This window comes from Ailuropoda melanoleuca, chromosome 8, assembly GCF_002007445.2.
Source record: "Ailuropoda melanoleuca isolate Jingjing chromosome 8, ASM200744v2, whole genome shotgun sequence".
Taxonomy (NCBI): Eukaryota; Metazoa; Chordata; class Mammalia; order Carnivora; family Ursidae; genus Ailuropoda; species Ailuropoda melanoleuca.
In genome coordinates this window covers 106,430,922-106,449,479 of record NC_048225.1, presented here as the reverse complement: position 1 = coordinate 106,449,479, position 18,558 = coordinate 106,430,922, and the positions used below count along the sequence as shown (strand labels likewise).

General features: G+C 35.0%; 1 pseudogene; it reads right to left on the bottom strand.

Moving 5' to 3' along the window:
* Window positions 1-1,398: 1,398 nt before the first annotated feature.
* LOC100482119 overlaps window positions 1,399-18,558 on the bottom strand; it is a 33,682-nt pseudogene continuing 16,522 nt past the window's right edge.

Below are 18,558 nucleotides of genomic sequence, written 5' to 3'. Positions count from 1 at the left end.
AGAAAAGAAGGGATACACACAAAAACATATATGCACACACAAGTGTAAAGCATCTTTCATTTTATATACAATAATTCAAAGAATTTATTATAACCACAATTTTACCTTTTAATACAAGATGAGGGAGATAAGAAAATATTTGTAATCAAAAGGAATATTTATTTTACTTATTTACTACTCCCTTTATTAAACGTAGTGTTTGCACGGACTACCATATTTTAAGTATAATCTGAAGTTATATTTATTACTATTGCTCATTTATTAATATTCACAAAATAATCTTTTTTCAGTCAAGTACATTTATGTACATTGACTCCTTTTATACAAGATTTATAATCACATAAACTAATCTTCCCTTTTTCAGAATTATCCATGCCAAAATCAAATAATTTTCTTCTGAGAAAAAATTCTGAATAGCGATCGCAGTTTGTGTAATAAATATAATGATGTCAGTTAACGATCTTCAGAGGCAACTTGAGATTCTTGTCCTTCCTTTCCCCTGGAATTCTTAGTCAAGTAAAACATTAACATAACCAGGACAACTCTTAGAAAAACCAGATGAATTAAAGGCAGGTTGAGGAAGTGGATCTTGTAGCCTGTGTAACACAGGAGAATATAAAGCAGGTGTGAAGTGCAACAAATCCATCACTTCATGTGTTCAAGGTACACAGTAAAAGCATCCTGACTCTTCCTCTCAGGATTTTAAGAAAGCAACTTTTGAATGCTTCCAAAGACTAAGTCAACAAGAGTAACAATAAGCTATTTGGAATCTAAGGATGTGTGCAGATATGTATTCTCATTTCTCTTAGGTAAATACTCAGACATGAAACTGTTGGGTAATAAAGTATATTATGTTTATCTTTATAGGAAACTTCCAACCTATTTTCCAAAGTGGTGCTACATTTTGACCCTCTTACCAACTGCACAAGCTTACTAGCATCAGTTCTTTTACTCTTAGCCTCTGGAATGGTGTGTAAGGGTATGATACTGTGGTTTTAATTTTCACTTCTCTAATGACTAATGATTTGAGCATTTTTCACCGTCCTTTGGCCAACTGCATATCTTCTTTGGTGACGTGTAGGAGATGTAGGCATTCCTTCTATATTCTGGATACAGGGCTTTTATCAACCATAAATTCTTATATCAAACATATATTCTTCTCATTGTAAAGTGTACTATTATAAGGCCTTCCCTTCTCAGAAGTTTGTTTTGGTTTGGTTTTGTTTTTGCTTTTTCTGTCCTCGTACTTTATTGGTCACTTCTGGGCCCGTGCCCAGCTAGGTGGGCTCCAGGGAGGGGGTCACCATTCACCAGCTCCCAGCTGGGAGAAGGCTTTGAGCAAGCTCTCCAGGATAATGGATTATGGAGTTTAAAGGGGCACATCTGGCCTTTCCTGGGTCAGCAGGGCATATCCAGGTGGTGCCAACAGCCCAAGCTTTCTACCTGTCTGCCAGCCTCACTGTGTTTGGAGAAGTACTCCTTGCTCTCGTCCACATTGGGCTTGATTGTGCTGCTGCCTGGCTTCCAGTGGAACAGACTTCCCCATGCTCAGGGGTGTACTAGAAGGCCTGGACCAGCCACAGGGCTTTGTCCACAGAGCACCCCATAGGCAAATCATTGACAGTGATCTGGCGAAGGGCACCCTTGCCATCCATGATAAAGATGCCCCTATAGGCAATGCCTTCATCTTGCTTTAGCGTGCCATAATCTCGGGACAGGCTTCTGGTTGCATCAGCCAGCAGGGGGATGTTCAGAGAGCCCAAACCTCCTTCCTTCCTTGGAGTATTGATCCAAACCAGGTGGGCGATCGGGGAGTCAACAGAGACCCCCAGCATCTCACAGCCCGGCTTGCCAAAGTCCTTGGCATGCTCACTGGAAGGCATAATCTCCGAGGGGCAGACAAAGGTGAAGTACAGCTGGTAGAAAAAGAGGACCAAGTATTTCCCTCTGTAGTCGGAAAACTTCAGCTCCTCGAAGGTGGTGTGGAAGCTCTGGGCAGGCTTTCCCAAGTGTGCGTTGCTGGGAAGTCATGACTCAAAGCTGTGTGGGCAACAGCAGGACACACGTATTGGCAGATTCACCGACATGTGTTAGCACCCCGTTCTCGAAATTGCTTTAATGTTACTACAATTTCTCCTTTCTTTATAGGCATTATTTAAAATAGTTTAATTTAAATTTAAGCCTAAATTCCAGATCAATGAATACTTCATGTAAATATTGCAAAACAGCTTTTTTAGGTAACTGGTTTTGTGTTGTATTCGATTAAAATCCACTGTGCCAAGGTTTTTAAATGGCATGTATACACCTAGGGCTATTCTCAGCTGCTTTGTTGCCAGCCTGAATTTCTCTCTAGACATGCCTGAACCATGAAGCTGATTCATGGCCAATAAAAGATTACATGTGCTGCTTAATGATTAAAATAATTCTGTAGTAAAGTTTGAAACATATCATGGGCCAGCCTGTATCCAACTTATATATATACACACACATGCGCGCACGTGCACACACACACACCCAATATAAATTTCAGACTCATGGTTTTTGTTATCTTTTAGTTGTTTGAGCTAACTTTTAGTTTTAGGTTTTGATTTATTGAGCCAGATCATGTAGCCAAGCTTGGACTGTAAAACCAGATAGCGTACTAAATACCCATTCTCAGATGAGACTGTAGCTTCTGAGACCAGGGTAACTAATATCTATCTTGGTGGTTTATGGCCCATAGATAAAGTGTGTTCTGTGCCAGTGAGGTGACAATTTGAAAGCTGTTTTTGAATGTCTCACTCTTGCCTGATAATTGCTTGTGCTTTCCTCCTCCTACTGAATAATATCCTTTACATTCATGTATACTCTGTAGGGTGTTATAAATCCTTCCAATCATTCAAGAAAGCATAATTATTGCACATGGCATAGCATATTATCATATTTTTGTGTGTTTGGTGCATAATTATTTGTTGAACAAGACAATTCCAATTAAGGTTGGAATGAAATTGAATATTAGGTTATACTTGATAACAGATTTCTAATCATATGGAGGAAATTATTAAATATACTATTTTATGTGTTTTCCTTATTTTTTCTGTATATCCTATAATATTCTATGAAAATAAATTTTAAGGCTTTTTAAATTCTACATATTTTGCTTTAATTTTAAACAGTGATTAATATCAATAATAGATATTCATAAAATATGAACAATAGTTCAATAATAAACAGTCAATTGTCAAATAAGTCTTGATGATTTTCTAGAGGAGGTTTTTTTTAAAATTATGGTAATAAAATTATTCAAAAATCAAATGTATCATGGCTTGCATCTTCACAATTGCTGTTTTTCCTCAAATTCCTTAATTTTCTTTAATTTTGTTGTGCTCACAAAGTTAATATTCTGAGCTAGTTATCATCCAGACAAAACAAAGGAAAACACCTGCGATGTTAGTTTCATTAAAAAGATACAGAGTGTGTAGGGTCCCAAATTAATCAATCATTGTCCACAGAATGTAGTAAATGAGTGGTTGGATTTTGGAGATGTGAATATCTGTGCTGAACCCATTCTGCTGCAGGTGACATGTTCTGTGACTTTGGACAAATTACCAAACTATCTAAATCCAGTGTTCTCATATATAAGATGGCAATAACTTTTTTTAAAGATTTTATTTATTTATTTGACAGAGAGAGAGAGCCAGCAAGAGAGGGAACACAAGCAGGGGGAGTGGGAGAGGAAGAAGCAGGCTCCAAGCGGAGCAGGGAGCCCCATGCTGGGCTTGACCCAGAACGCTGGGATCACACCCTGAGCCAAAGGCAGATGCTCAAGGACTGAGCCACCCAGGCGCCCCAAGATGGCAATAATTTTATTTGAAGGTATTAGAGAATATAAAACATACATATTGCTTTGTCATTTTCTGGCACAGAGTAAACAATTACAAAATATTAGCTATTTTTTTATTGTAGTAATTCTCCAGGCTTTACCATGCTTTGTGAGAAAAGGCTCCATTCTAAGGCTCTTTTCTTGCCTCTCTCACTATCTATTCTTTTGTCCCAATAATTTCTCACCTTTCTTAATAGAATAACTTCTCTGTATGTATATTACCATATATCTGATTGTGAATAAACTAATTGTTAAATTTTAGATCCTTCTCTTTCTTCCTGACTAAAATTTGTAGGAACTTATTAAAAATAATCACGGGGTTTTTTAGGTTTTGCTGGTTTGCTATTGTTTTTATAACTAGACTCCTAGTGCCCACATAACCTGGAAGTGGTCTTTAATTTTACTGTGCAATTGAACCAAAACAATACCAAAGATACCGTAGAGTAGAGACTATTTTTGTTTTCTTCTATTCACCAGTATTTGTCAGTGGCCTAGCACAGTGCCTGGAACATGGTAGCTGTAGAATAACTGTTGAATGTGTGGATGAAACTAGCAAAGCTATACTACTCTTTTGGGAGAGAATCTTAAAGAAAATGTTTCCAGAACTTCAAAGTTATTTTTTTAAGCTTCTTTGAATATGTTATAGAAACTTTCATAGATATAGATATTATAGATAACTTGCCAATGTAATTTGCCTAAACTCTTTGAATAAATAATTTTTTTAAGATTTATGTGTTTATTTTAGAGAGAGAGAGCATTAGTGAGAGGGTCAGAGGGAGAGGGAATCTCAAGCCAACTCTGCACTGAGCGCAGACCCCGACGTGGGGCTTGATCTCATGACCCTGAGTTCAGGACCTGAGCCAAACCAACAGTCAGAAGCTTAGCTGTCCCGCCCAGGTGCCCCAATATTTTAATTTTTAAAAATCATCATACAATGAAATAGTATTGATAATTTTAAGTTGACATTAACTTAGTTAATTTACAGTGTGCAGTAAACTGTGTCTTGCTTTACATATTAGTTCACATAATATTTAAAATGACTTTGTGATCCAGTTTGTATTATGCCCATTTTATAACAATGTACATATGTTTATCAAAATTTGTACAATTATAACTGTGATTTAAATTTAATTTTATATGACTTCAAATTGTTCAAAACCTTAGCCACTTTACCACTAGATTTCTTTAAATGCTTCTAAAAATGAATTAATTTCTGAGCCCATATATTTTCAGTCTATATACACTCATCAATAGCTAGAAAAAAAGATATTTTTCTGAAACTGCACTATCATTTTTAATATAAAATAAATGTCCCTTTAGTCTGTAGGTTTTTACTGGTCTTAGTTTTTGTGACACTTTTTAATTAAGAAAAATATCTTTTATACCAAAGTGAAATATGTAGACATATTTAGTGATTTCTAAATCCTAGGAAGACGCATTTCTTTCTTTTTTATTTTTTAAACCAGAACACACCATTTATAAGTATTGAAGTATATAATTATTTTGAAACAATATTTAGTAGGAGTTTCTCTTTCCTGACCCAGATTATTTTAGGGAACTTTCATTTCTGAAAAAAAGAAAAAAATGAAAAAGCTCCTTTTGAGTTAAATGGGACAGAACATTTGACGTAGCACAGGTGCATTGCTATCTCTGTGAGCATGGCAACACACCAAACTGCACATCAGAGAAGCTGACTGCATTTTAAACCAGGAAGAGAGCTGGTATTCCATTGGTATTTATACTAATAAGGAACAACTGGAATGAAGAACCAAAGTAAAAGGTAAATCTCTGCATCATGTTTTCTGATTTTCTCTTGATTTAAAGAGAGACTGTACACCAATTTTATGTCATTTTTCTATTTGTCGTACTTAACCTCTTTGTCTCAGCTTACTAGCCCTTTAAAAGGGCAGTGAGAGTGATTCAGTGTCATCAGAAACACTAAGTGCTTCAGTAGTAATGATGGTAAGAGTAGTAGTGATGTTATTTAGGAGTAAGGGGGAAAAACACTTTATATTCAACGCTTATAGAAGGGCACTTAGAAATATTTACAAAACAATCTTTGTGGCGTTTCATGGGACTGGAGTGTGGGGTTGGGGAAGGAGGGAGCCCTTTCTCACCCAGCTCTATCCCATTACAGCATGGATCCTCCGGAAGAGAGGCAGTTCTATGCATAAAAATAAGTCTTCCTTTTAAAAATGTGTGTTGCATAAATAGTGCAAGAGGACGCATGGGACTTTTTTTGAACTGTTATGAATATGCTTGAGGTTCGTTAGGCTTTCAAGATGCTGTTCAAGCACTGCGTGAGAACCTAGGGACAGTGGTGTTTAGTTAAAGCGCGGGTGCAGGGGGACCACTTGGCTTTCTCATGAAGTGAAACCAACTGCTCAGACTGAACAGTCCACTTCTGAGCTAAAAAAAAGGGAACTACCCCACCTAAGGAGAAGATACTGTTTTTTTTTTAAGATTTTATTTTATTTATGTGACAGAGAGACAGCCAGCGAGAGAGGGTACACAGCAGGGGAGTAGGAGAGGAAGAAGCAGCCTCCCAGCAGAGGAGCCTGATGTGGGGCTCGATCCCCGAACGCCGGGATCACGCCCTGAGCCCAAGGCAGACGCTTAACGACTGCGCTACCCAGGCGCCCCAGAAGATACTGTTTTAATTTTATTTGTGATCGCATTGTTACTGGTTTTGTTAATTCAAAGCTGAAAACAAAACTATCCTGGGAACAATAACCTATGCCTTTGACCCTTGTAATATGTGGGAAATAGATTGTAGTTTGTCTCTTCTTAAACGAGATTCATTAGATCAAAACTTTAAAGTGAAAGATTGAATAAAAATTAAGTAATTGCTAGTCTATAAATACAAAAGTTTAGAAACTAAATGTGCCATGGCTTAAACATGAATAGTATTACACTGAATCATACAGTATTATACTTGGGACTTGCTCCATGAAGCCAGACTGTTATTAGCTCTGTAAAAAAAATGAAAGGTGTGCAGTACATTTCTTTATAAAAAAAAATGTACTTGCATTCTTTCTATTGTCTTTGAGAAATTGAAACTTAGTTTTCAATGGTATATACTTTCAGAAAAAGAATTTTAGTTTAGGTCACAATGGTCCTGATAAAATCATGGTATTACCTTTTTTTGAAAGAAGTATAAGGGTCATGTAGCCCGATTCACCCCCAGTGCTAGCTCTTCTCTTCCCCTACATCTCCAAGGGGTTGTTGTGTTGTGTAGCTGTCATTTGACAACTGTCATGATGCACTAGTTTACACCATAGCATATTCCAGAATTACTCTTTTTAGAAAACAAAATTAAGAAAGGAACAATGCAAGAATGTATGGCAATGTTAATAATTGATCATAACATAGTTCAACTTCCATCACAGTATCTTGATGTAACAACTACATATCATTTACTCCATTTCTGTTTTATGATTTTCAAATAAAATTTATTTCTACATCTTTTAGGGTTCATTTTTTGGTTTGATTTCTAACTATCATGAACAGGTTTTTATTTTCCTTTCTATTAGCAATAAGAGCAAGCATTTCCTTTATTTTAAATGTTCGTAATACACTTTCACAGCCCAGTGAAACAACCTTATATTCAGGACCCTTCAATGTGTCAGTTTTTTCTGTCTGGATGCAGGGTGGGGTGTTTGTATTTTATAAGGTGAAGGGGTAGCATGTGGAAAACAAACATATTCACTCTACAAATTATTTTAAGCAGCTCTGAAATATAAGACACTGTGGTAGATAATAGCAAGGATAAAAAGAAATAAGGGGTATGTTTACTCATTCTCGAAGTAATTTGCTACAAATAGGATTAAGAAATACACAAAGGAGTAAAAAAAAAAAAAAAAAGCCAAAAAATATGCTACAGACCACATGGCCAGAACACTTACTTTATAATTTAAAATTTAGGGAATTTGGAGGTTGAATCAACAACAAAAATGTATTATGCACCTAATATGTATTAGAATTTAAATACAGGTATCTCCCTGAGTCTGCACAAGAAACCTGTTAAATAGGTATCACCCTCATAAACCTAGACTCAGACTGCCTGGCAACATAACAGCAGGGCCGGGTTGTGGTTCCAGGTCACACTGAAGGAATTTAGGAAACTTTTATGGTGAAAATTAACCTTACATAGTAAATAAGAGTAAGGTATATATAGAGAGTTTGAGAGGATATATTTTACTTACTAATGCAATCATTTACCAAGGAATCATTTAATCATTTACTAATGTAATCATAATTTTACTGAATCTTTCATATATATATGCTACACATACATGTTCATATATATGTATATGTTTCTAAAGTCTGCTAAAGGTTGGTTCTGTGAATAAGGGGGAAAGGTCAAATTGTATATAAGATTGTGATTTCCAAGAGTTTGTCTTATTCATCTTCAAATACCCTAATCTTATCAAAGGACATTCTTATTAATTATTTCCTGACTAAATACCTGAACTCAGATGAGGGAGACAGATATAAAAATAAATAAATTTAATAGGATATTTTAAGGGCATCCTGTAGCGAGGTCACAAAGAAAGAATTAATTATTTCATTTGAAGAGTTCAGGGAAGGTAACAAATGAGTTGAATATTGATAGATGAGTAGTTGCTGGCCAGTGAAAAAAGTTACTTTGGAAATTAAAAATAACCCCAAAAGGCACCTGAGTCATTAAATAAGGTGCCCTGCAGAACTATAGATATTTCGATAAGGTTGGTTTTGAAAAATTGGGGGTAAAGTGAAAAAAAGCCCAGCTGGGCAGGGGAGCTTCCCAATCATGGAAGCCCTGGCATAATATACTAAGAAATTTGGGCTTCATCCTGTAAAAAACTATGATCCATTGAAGATTTTTAAACAATGGAGCAATATGGTAATCTTGCTTCTTAGAAAAATCACTCTGGCAGCCATAGAAAAGATAAATGGGGAAAAACAAGTCAGGAGGTAGGGGGATGAGGTTAGAGAATACGACCATAGTTGAGAGAAGAGAAAATGGGAGTCTGAGCTAAGGGATTAACTGTAGAATTAAAACTGAACACATGAACAAAAGATGAAAAAATACAAAAGTTGGATCTTGTAGGAACAGGGATTAAAAACATAATCAAGGTTAAAAGAGAGTTCCCAGGTTTATTTCCTAAATGATTGATATGGAGGAAATATCTGCAGTCAAGAAAAGAAAAAGAGGAATAGTAGAGTGATATCTATGGCATATTTTATCAAGCACCAGGATACAGAAGACAAAACTTCTGAAGATTCAATGGGCAAAATAAATAATTTTTAAAATCACCGAAAAGAGATGGAATTTGAAACATAGGAGAAAACAAGTACACAAATAAGGAGTGCATTAGAACAGGTTGAAAAGAGGTCTTAGGGAAGAACATGGGGCATAGCAATACATAAAAAAACCAAGCAAAGAAAGAACATCCTGTATGAATGAGACTGAAAAATAATAAGGGAGAAAGTAGGAGATGAGACAGAATACATTATACCAGAAGGCAAACAAGGGCATCATTTCAGGAGTACAGATTTAAAATCTCTCAAGGCATCTACTGACCAAACCAAAGGCAGTAATTACACCTGTGATTAAGACACCTGAAAGTGAAATTCTGTATGCAGAGAACGCTTGAGATCTCTCTCTTTTTTTTTTTTTTTCCAGGCTAGAATCCGCTAACATCTCATTGCTTTGTTAAATCCTTCTGAGATTAAATGGATCCCTTTGATTATTACAAAAATAACATAAAAGAAGAGACTCCATCATTCCAGATGCCTAACATCATCTAAATGGGATTATCAGTTGCTTACAGAAAAGTAAGAACAATAGAATATGATTAAACGCCAAGATATGTTCTACGAGTAAGTGCAGAAGTCCCGGGGCCTGAGAAGTCAATTTCAGACGAATCTGATTGAGCAAAAACAAGAAGTGAATGCCATTGCTTCCTTGGGAATAGTGTTCAGTGGAATTATGAGATAGATATCTGGGACTCATGGGTGGAATACGTGAACTAAACAGAACACAGTAGTAAAGAAGTATAGGAAATAATAGGAAAGAATAGTTCTGAGTAATGAAATGACTTGACTTTCAGTGCTAATTATTCAAATTCTCATCCCCAATGAAATGAGTCACACCACGTATAAAAGCAAATCCGCATTGATTCTTGAAATTCTGTACATTTTGCATTGTACACACAAACAAGGTTAAAAAATAATGCCAAGACTGACAAGGTGCCCTCTTAATAAAGAATGATGTCTCAGAAAATAATTAGAAAACTTTCATAAGCATTCCACTAATAAACAGGTTTGACAGATGTGATTAGATGGTGAGAACAGCCAAAATACAGGCAAATGCAGGAACAAGATTTGAATTCTTTAATGCTGTAAAGCAGACACATGGCTGGAATGGTGCTGGATCAGGTGGGGTTTGCCCAGTTACTTTCCTAAACAGGGACTAGACAAAGACGAGTGAAAAACATGTCCCTTTTAAAAAGAATGGCAGAATAAACCCACAGGAAAACTGGATTTTCACATAATTATGACCTGGTAGAGGAAAAGTTTTAAAAGAAAGCTGTATGCAGAAACTGGCCATACTACAGAGTTCTGCAGATGATGATAAAAGTGTAATGAAGATAAATGCATCCAACATCTTCAAACTGCTGTGCCCTCTAATTTTTTCTCAGGGTACTTAAGCCCTTGCCAGACAAACAAACAAAAATTAGCAAATCTCCTATCCAGAAACTGTGCTGTTATTCTTAACTCTTACTTTCTCATAAACCCCAAAAGATGCTATGATTCCATGATCCAAATCCAAGCCTCAGCCATCCAGCAAGTTTAATGCAAACTCGATTTGATCAATTGTGTTTCTGTCTTATGGTCTTACATTAATCATAAACACAAAGAAAGTTTCTTTAAGCGTAATAAGGATATTACTTGCCCGCTCAAAATTCAGTGATTCCCTGATGCTCAAGGTTAAGTCCCAACAGCTTAATGTTGTTTGCAAGTCCTTCCTGAGTTTGCTGTTGAATATCAACACAGCCTCATTTTTAGGAAATGTGCACTTTGAAGTTTATCCCCTAACCCTATACAGATCTCCTTATAGATCAGTAACAAAGCCATGCTCTTGGCACTCTTCATGCCTTTGAACATCCTCTTTTTACTTTCTTGGACACTTTCTTCGTACTCTCAACATCCTAAGCTATATGAATTCCTATGCTTTGAGGGTAATATAGAAGTATTAGAGAATGAAAGCTTGTGGAACAGTCGGATCTGGTTTCGATTTTTAGGTCTTTCATTTGTTAGATATGTCACCAACCCATGTTTTCTTGTGAAGATTGAAATAGATTAAATTAGATAGTGAAGGATTGTGCCTGGCACAAAGCAAGCCCTCAAGAGTACGGTAGTAGTAGTAGTAGTAATTTGATTACTGCTAATTGGTTTTGTGAAAAGTGCTGAGACTTATTGGAGTGCAAAGCACAGTTTGACCTTAATAATATATTTCATGTTGATTTGGATTATTTGATTTATTAGAGGACTTGAAGAAGTATATGTAAAGTAGTTAATGAAAAATAATGTGTAAAATCACCAAGTGCCCTGTTTTCACAGTACTCTTTGTAGTTTAAAGCATGGGAAAGTTAAAAAAAAAAACTATCACTTATTACTAGTCAGTTATGATCTTTTATTACCAAATCTATGAGGGCAAGGCTAATACCATCAGCTATGGGGAAAGTCTACTTAACTGAGGGATGAGCTGTTGTGACTCTTTAAATCATTATCATCAGTATAAGTAAGGTAAATAAAAACACAATTTACTGAGCAGAAAAATAAGAGAAATGGCTTTTCTAAACCCATTAATATAATATTTATATCAAGCTGTCCTCTCTGCAAAAGAAAATTTTTATATAGTAGATTTTTCCCTTGTTGATTGTCCCAGGTGAACTGTTCCAGTTATGAAAAAAACAGAAATGTGTTTGTGTGAACCATAATGACAGCTTATTTCACAGAGAAGTAATAATGATGAGACCAGACTGTCCAATGCAGCTGGTCTAAATTGCTACCTCAAAAACTATCATTATTAAGTGATTATCAAATGGTTCACAATTTGCCCACCACCACCAATCAAGAGACATTTGCTCAAGCCACATTCCCTTAGAAACTAAAAAGTAATTATTTTCTTTTAAAAACGTACATTAGTTTCACCACAATAAAAGTTGCAAATATGAAGGAGGGGGACTTTTTTTTTCCTAATGTGCTGCTGTTATTAGCCTGCAAATAGAGATGACTATGATGCAAGAAAACCCCCAAATCCCCAATATTAGTAATGGCTAACCTGAACTACTGTAAGCACACACACACACACACACACACACAGAAAGAAGAAAGCTAATTTGAAATACCAATTTACTGGTAAGTACTTTCTCCTGAATGTATTCTTTACATAAAGTAATTAATTCAAAGAGGCAAAGTAAAATGAATGAATAATTATCACATTTTACAATCGGTAAAATAGGATTGAGAAAAAGCACATCTAAAATATCTTAAATGCAAATACCTAACTTAAGAAATAATTATAATATTTATGTTTGTTTAAATCAGTTGTTTTCAAGAGGAGGAATTGTTATCCCCAACAGGCATTTAAACATTTCTGATGGAGGGGCACTTGGTGGCTCTGTCAGTTAAGTATCCAACTCTTGATTTTGGCTCCTGTCATGATCTCTGCCACGTGGAATGGAGCCCTACGTCAGGCTCAGACTGGGCCTGGAGACTGTTTAAGATTCTTTCTCTCCCTTTCCCTCTGCCTCTGCCATTCCTCCACACCCACCTCCAGCTCTTATGCATGTTCTCTCTCTCTCTCTCTCATTTCTGAGGGAAATCTAAAAATCATTGCAAAATGATTGTTGTAAACTACTGGCATTCAGTGGGCAGAAGACCCAGATGCCAGACATTCTCCAATGCATAAAACAATTCTACACAGCAAAGAATTGATCCACATGATTTAGCAATGCCCTCATCTACCTCTAAGATAGATCGCATTCTAGGTCACAAAACAAACCTTATTAAATTTAAAGAATCAAAATTGCTCAAACTATGTTCTCTGACAAAAAGAGAATTAAACAGAAATACCAGAAGGATATCTGATAGACCTAAAAATATTTAAAATCAAGCAACCCTCTACTACATAATCCACAGATCAAAGAAGAATTCTCAAGGGAAAATAGAAAATGTTTTGAAAAAATGAAAATGAAAATACAAACGTATCAAATCTGAGGAATACACTTAAAACAAGATTAGAGATAAACAAATGAATGTTTATTGGAGAAAATAAAGATCTCAAGTCAATAATGTAAGCGTTGGGGCGCCTGGGAGCGCAGTCGTTAAGCGTCTGCCTTCAGCTCAGGGCGTGATTCCGGCGTTTCGTGATCGAGCCCCACATCAGGCTCTTCCGCTGGGAGCCTGCTTCTTCCTCTCCCACTCCCCTGCTGTGTTCCCTCTCTCACTGGCTGTCTCTCTGTCACATAAATAAATAAAATCTTTAAAAAAATAATAATAATGTAAGCGTTTACCTCAAGAAACTATAAAACAATAACAGAAAATTAAAGCAAACAGAAAGAAGAGATTAATATATAAAGATCAGAAATCAATAAAATTGAGAATGAAGAAACAGTGCAGAAAACCAAGAAACCAAAAACTTCTTGTTTGACAAAAAAAAAATCTCTAAAATTGATTAAATGTCCAGTTATTTTGATCAAGAAAAAAAAAGAGAAGACACAAATCACCTACATCAAGACTGAAATAGGAATTATCACTGTAGATTCTATGGATATTTAAAGGAAAATGAAGGAATATTACAGATAACACAATTGACAAAATTTGATAACTTAGATGAAATGGATTAATTCCTTGAAAAACACAAACTGAATAATCACCCAAGAAGAAATAGATAAACTCAGTTGCACTTAATTTGTAGATAAACCCTTTCTAGCAGGGGGTGGGGGGGGTTGCTTAAGGGCTAGATGGTCTCACTGGTGAATTATACCAAGCATTTAAAAAAGAATTATTTCCAGTTCTTAAAAATGTCTTCCAGAAAATGTAAGAGAAAACAACACTTTTCATCTCACTTTATGAGGCCAGTATATCCTGACACATCAGAGATCATTTTTAAAAAATGAATATTATTCATATTATTCATAAAAATAAATGTAAGAGTTCTGAAAAAATACCAACAAATTGAAATAATTTATAAAAACAATAATATATCAAAATCAAGAGGGTTTATCCTAGGAATGCAAAGGTTAGTGCAACATTTAAAAATCGATACAACCCATCATATTAACAGAGTAAACAAACAAACAAAAACATAAGATCATGGAAGTGGAAAAAAGTATTTGGCAAAATTCAACAGTCAGGATTTTTAAAAAAATCTCTACAAACTTCGAATAGAAGGGAACTTCTTCAATCTCATGAAGAAAAACTACAAATATCTACAGCTAACATCATACTTAATCTTGAAAGGCAATGCCTGTTGCCTACAATCCATATGTAAGCAAAGACATCTATCTTAACCACTCCTATTCAGACCTTTTTAAAGTTCTTATATCTAATTTTATTCTTCTTCTTATTATTATTACTCAAGAAATCCCCAAAATAATACTGTACAAAAGAAATACTTTTGTAGTCTATAGGCAAATATCTAAAATTTGAATGATAGTCCTAGCATCTATTCTATCCGAATCTTGCATTCTGCATCTGTAAAAAAGAAACTAATTAGCTGAAAGTATTGTTAAAAGAGAGGGAATGCTTTGCATATTGTAATGTGTTACAGAAAAGAAAAATGAAGTTCTTTTCATGTGAAAATTATATTATAAAAACTCCCAAGTTCAATTCAAATTTTTTTCTGTCCACTGGAAAAGTCATGAGAGAAAAGAAAATTAATTACAAGATTTTCAGCAAATATTGAATGTGCTGACTCCATTGGCAATTAAAATGAAGGAGAACTAAATTTTTCATAGTGGTGTGGTAAGAGATATACCAATTAAGAGGAAGAAAGGTAAAGTTTGAGGGAAAAAGTTATCTTGAGTATGTCAGGATTTTTAACTCACTGTTTTTAGATACAAAAATATAAAATACCCTGAAGCTATCAAGTCTAAATGAACACAATTATGGTAAAGTAAATGAGTATTTGTGCTATTGACCTTTTCCCCAAAAAATTGAACAAATAAATACACATTCTGGGGAAAAAAGTCATCAGCCACTTCAAGTGTTAAGCATGATACAAAAATAATTTCAATTAAATAGTGTTCAATGCTTAGAGTTTTCTCTTTGCAAATAAAATTCTATCACTTTAATTCAGATATTCTCACAGTCGTATTTTTGTAGTAATCTAGTTAAAACTTTAGGAGAAAATTGTTAAATCATTCATCAATTTCACATTGACAAATTTGTGACAAATTGTCAGTTCTAATTTCATAGACTATATGCACTGTTAAGTCAGGAATTCCAAATATAATGTTCTATCTCACATTGTTTTACATTAAATATATTTTCAAAATATGATGTTTTAAAAAGTATCAAATGTATTTATCTTAGAACACAAGAAAATATGAGACAATATTCAGGAGGAATCTGCCAAATTGAGAAGCAGGTGTCCAACATAGAGGATTATTCTTTCCTTATAGGCCCTTTTGAGGAAAAAAAAAATTAAAAGGCCACTAAACATCAAAGCTTAGTGCAATCACTTTGGAATTATTTATTAAATATGACTTTCTTCCTCATAGTTTTTAATTTTTATGCTATAAATGGACTGTGATTTTATTCCCTATGGTTTAAGAAGAAGTATTAAGCAGTTTTTGGAGAATAATGATAATTCAAATTTAAGAATTTCTAGATTAAAATGGTCATTTCTAGTTTGATCATTCCTCTTCAATGCTTATCAAATCAACTAAAAATTTCAGTTATATAAGGAGAATTAATAAACTATTAAATTTATGATGGTCATTAAACTGATCATGAAACTTTTGAGATATAGCTTAAAGCTCTGAAATTCCCCCATTTAGTCAATCTAATATAATACTCAATAATAAACTTAATTATATTCTATTATGTTTGAAACCCAATTTGAATGGAGTCACTTATTTAACAATTAATAACATAATTAATGGCATATTGTTACATCCAGATTACATTATCAGTTTGTTAAATACAAGAAAATACAAGCAATAATCAATGAATAATTTTCTTTTATAACCATTCCAATTTCAAACTTACCAAAGAAAATTCCAGTTGTTTTGTTTAGAAAACAGTGTAAAAAACAATAGGGAGTTTCCAAACGAAGTTTGAAACTTCGTTATTTTCTTGCTACAGCATGAGGTATTACAGATAGCATTAACGCATTTAGTCTTGGGAGAAACCTGGAAGGAAGTGGCACAAAATTCTCACTAGTTTTAGGAGGTGAAAATTGTGACAATGTGAATAAGTAGTGTTAATTGCATTTTTAAACATTGGCCTGCTACATTTTACTACCAAGAGAAAGGAGTGAGTTGAAGAAAAAAAATTTCCAAATACTTCTCATGCATAATTTATCCATTTTTATTATGAATTCTCAACAAAAGAAAGGTTGAGTGACTACACGTTAGAAGGAAGAGAAATTTGGAAAAATATTATTCAAATGATCCATAAATATGGAAACACATACTCCATTTTATTTGCATTAAGCCAGCGTAAAGGAAAATTCTGAGTATGTTGGGCATTTACATTTGCTGGATCCTGATATAAGACCAGCCCTTAGCATCTACAGGTTTGGGTAAAGTATAAAAAATGAAGGCCTACATACCATGTGTCTCGATATTTAAAATATATAAATCGAGTCATTAAAACATTACATAAAATATATTCTATCGTCCCACCTTGAAAATTATACTTTCATAACAACCTGGAAGGCTAAGCTAGGGTTTAGAATTCTTGGACCCTCAGAATTCTGGACTGGAATTGGAGGCACAAAGAAAACCACACAAAGTGGATATTATCTCTTTAACCCTAGATTCCTCATCGATAAAGAGTAGCCGGGCTGGAGGAGGACCAGAGAGAAATCCTTTCAATGATAGAGTACTGCCGAAAAAAATGGTGTTACTTATCTTAATAATTTATTAGAGAACTATGAGGGACTAGAAGTAATTATATTTCATGAGGGTTTGATATTGGGTTCAAAAGCAATGTATCTTTTATAGTTTTGGTAACATAGTTCTTGATTTATATACTTTCATCACTCTACCACCCTATTAAAAAGTCCTAGAAATTTTTGATGGATTTTTATCAAATTGGTTTAAAGTCTATTATGAATGAGAGTATGCAGAAACAATGAAGATTAATACATCAAGAAATTGGGATAAATGAACAATTCAAAAGAGTGGGTAAATCCACATTAAAATAAACTAAGTAATATGAATGAAAGGCATAAATTGCGTATCTAATCAGACAGCTGAAATAATGCCAAAGATACTAGCAGAAAAGTTTAACACTTGACTCCAGTTTTAAGGAAACGTAGGGGAATGTTTGTCCTTAATGAAGTTCTTTGAAATACTCATTGAAGCCATAGACTCAGTTGGAGGCAAATGAGCAACCTCCTGACGTTACTATGTATTGATTATTGAGTCAAGAATGTTTCTAAATTCTTAAAAACTGTTATTAATATTTTTTGAAGTATAACATGTAATTTATGACTTCAGCAGCACTAAAATGGTCCCTACCCCTTAGAGTTCAATTCCACTAGCAAGAGGTTTATGTTGGGAGTGTCTAGGCTCTTTAGCTTTGCTGTGTTAATGCAATCCTCACTCCCATTAGGTCTCATCTCAAGATCAAACACAACTTGTTTGGTGGCCGTGACACTGGGAACCATATTTATATACACGAGGCCTCTATGATGCTCTTTGGTGCTATTGCTGAGAGCTGTTCTGCTCCCTATTGTGTAAAATTTCTGAAAATGTTCCTGGGTAAGACTGGTGTTAGCTTGATTAACAACATGAAACTAAAACCCACGCCAGTGATCTAGCTACTCCCTTGTTACCTGGAAGAAAAACCTAAAGAAAGGGGTGCCTGGGTGGTGCAGGCATTAAGCGTCTGCCTTTGGCTCAGGGTGTGATCCCAGTGTTCTGGGATCGAGCCCCACATCAGGCTCTTCCGCTGGGAGCCTGCTTCTTCCTCTCCCACTCCCCCTGCTTGTGTTCCCTCTCTCGCTGGCTGTCTCTCTGTGTCAAATAAATAAATAAAATCTTTAAAAAAAAAAGAAAAGAAAAACGTAAAGAGAGAATCGCTACTTTTTTAAGAAATGTGGCATCATCAGTGCTGCTGGTGACACAAAAGATGGTATCCATAGCAAATGTCAGAATCAGCTATGGGAAAGTTATTCAGGGGGCGCCTGGGTGGCTCAGTTGGTTAAGCGTCTGCCTTTGGCTCAGGTCAATCTCAGGATCCTGGGATCCACCCTGTGTGGGGCTCCTTGCTCAGCAGGGACTCTGCTTCTCCTTCTCTTTCTGCCCCTCCCCACCCTGTTCTCTCTCTCTCAAATGAATAAATAAAATCTTTTTTAAAAAAGTTATTCAGAAGAGATGGACTTTGTGCTTGCATTTCAGAAGTACTTAATTTACCTCATATAGATTTTCTTTTTTTTTTAGCAGAAAACCCTAAATACCTCAAAAGAA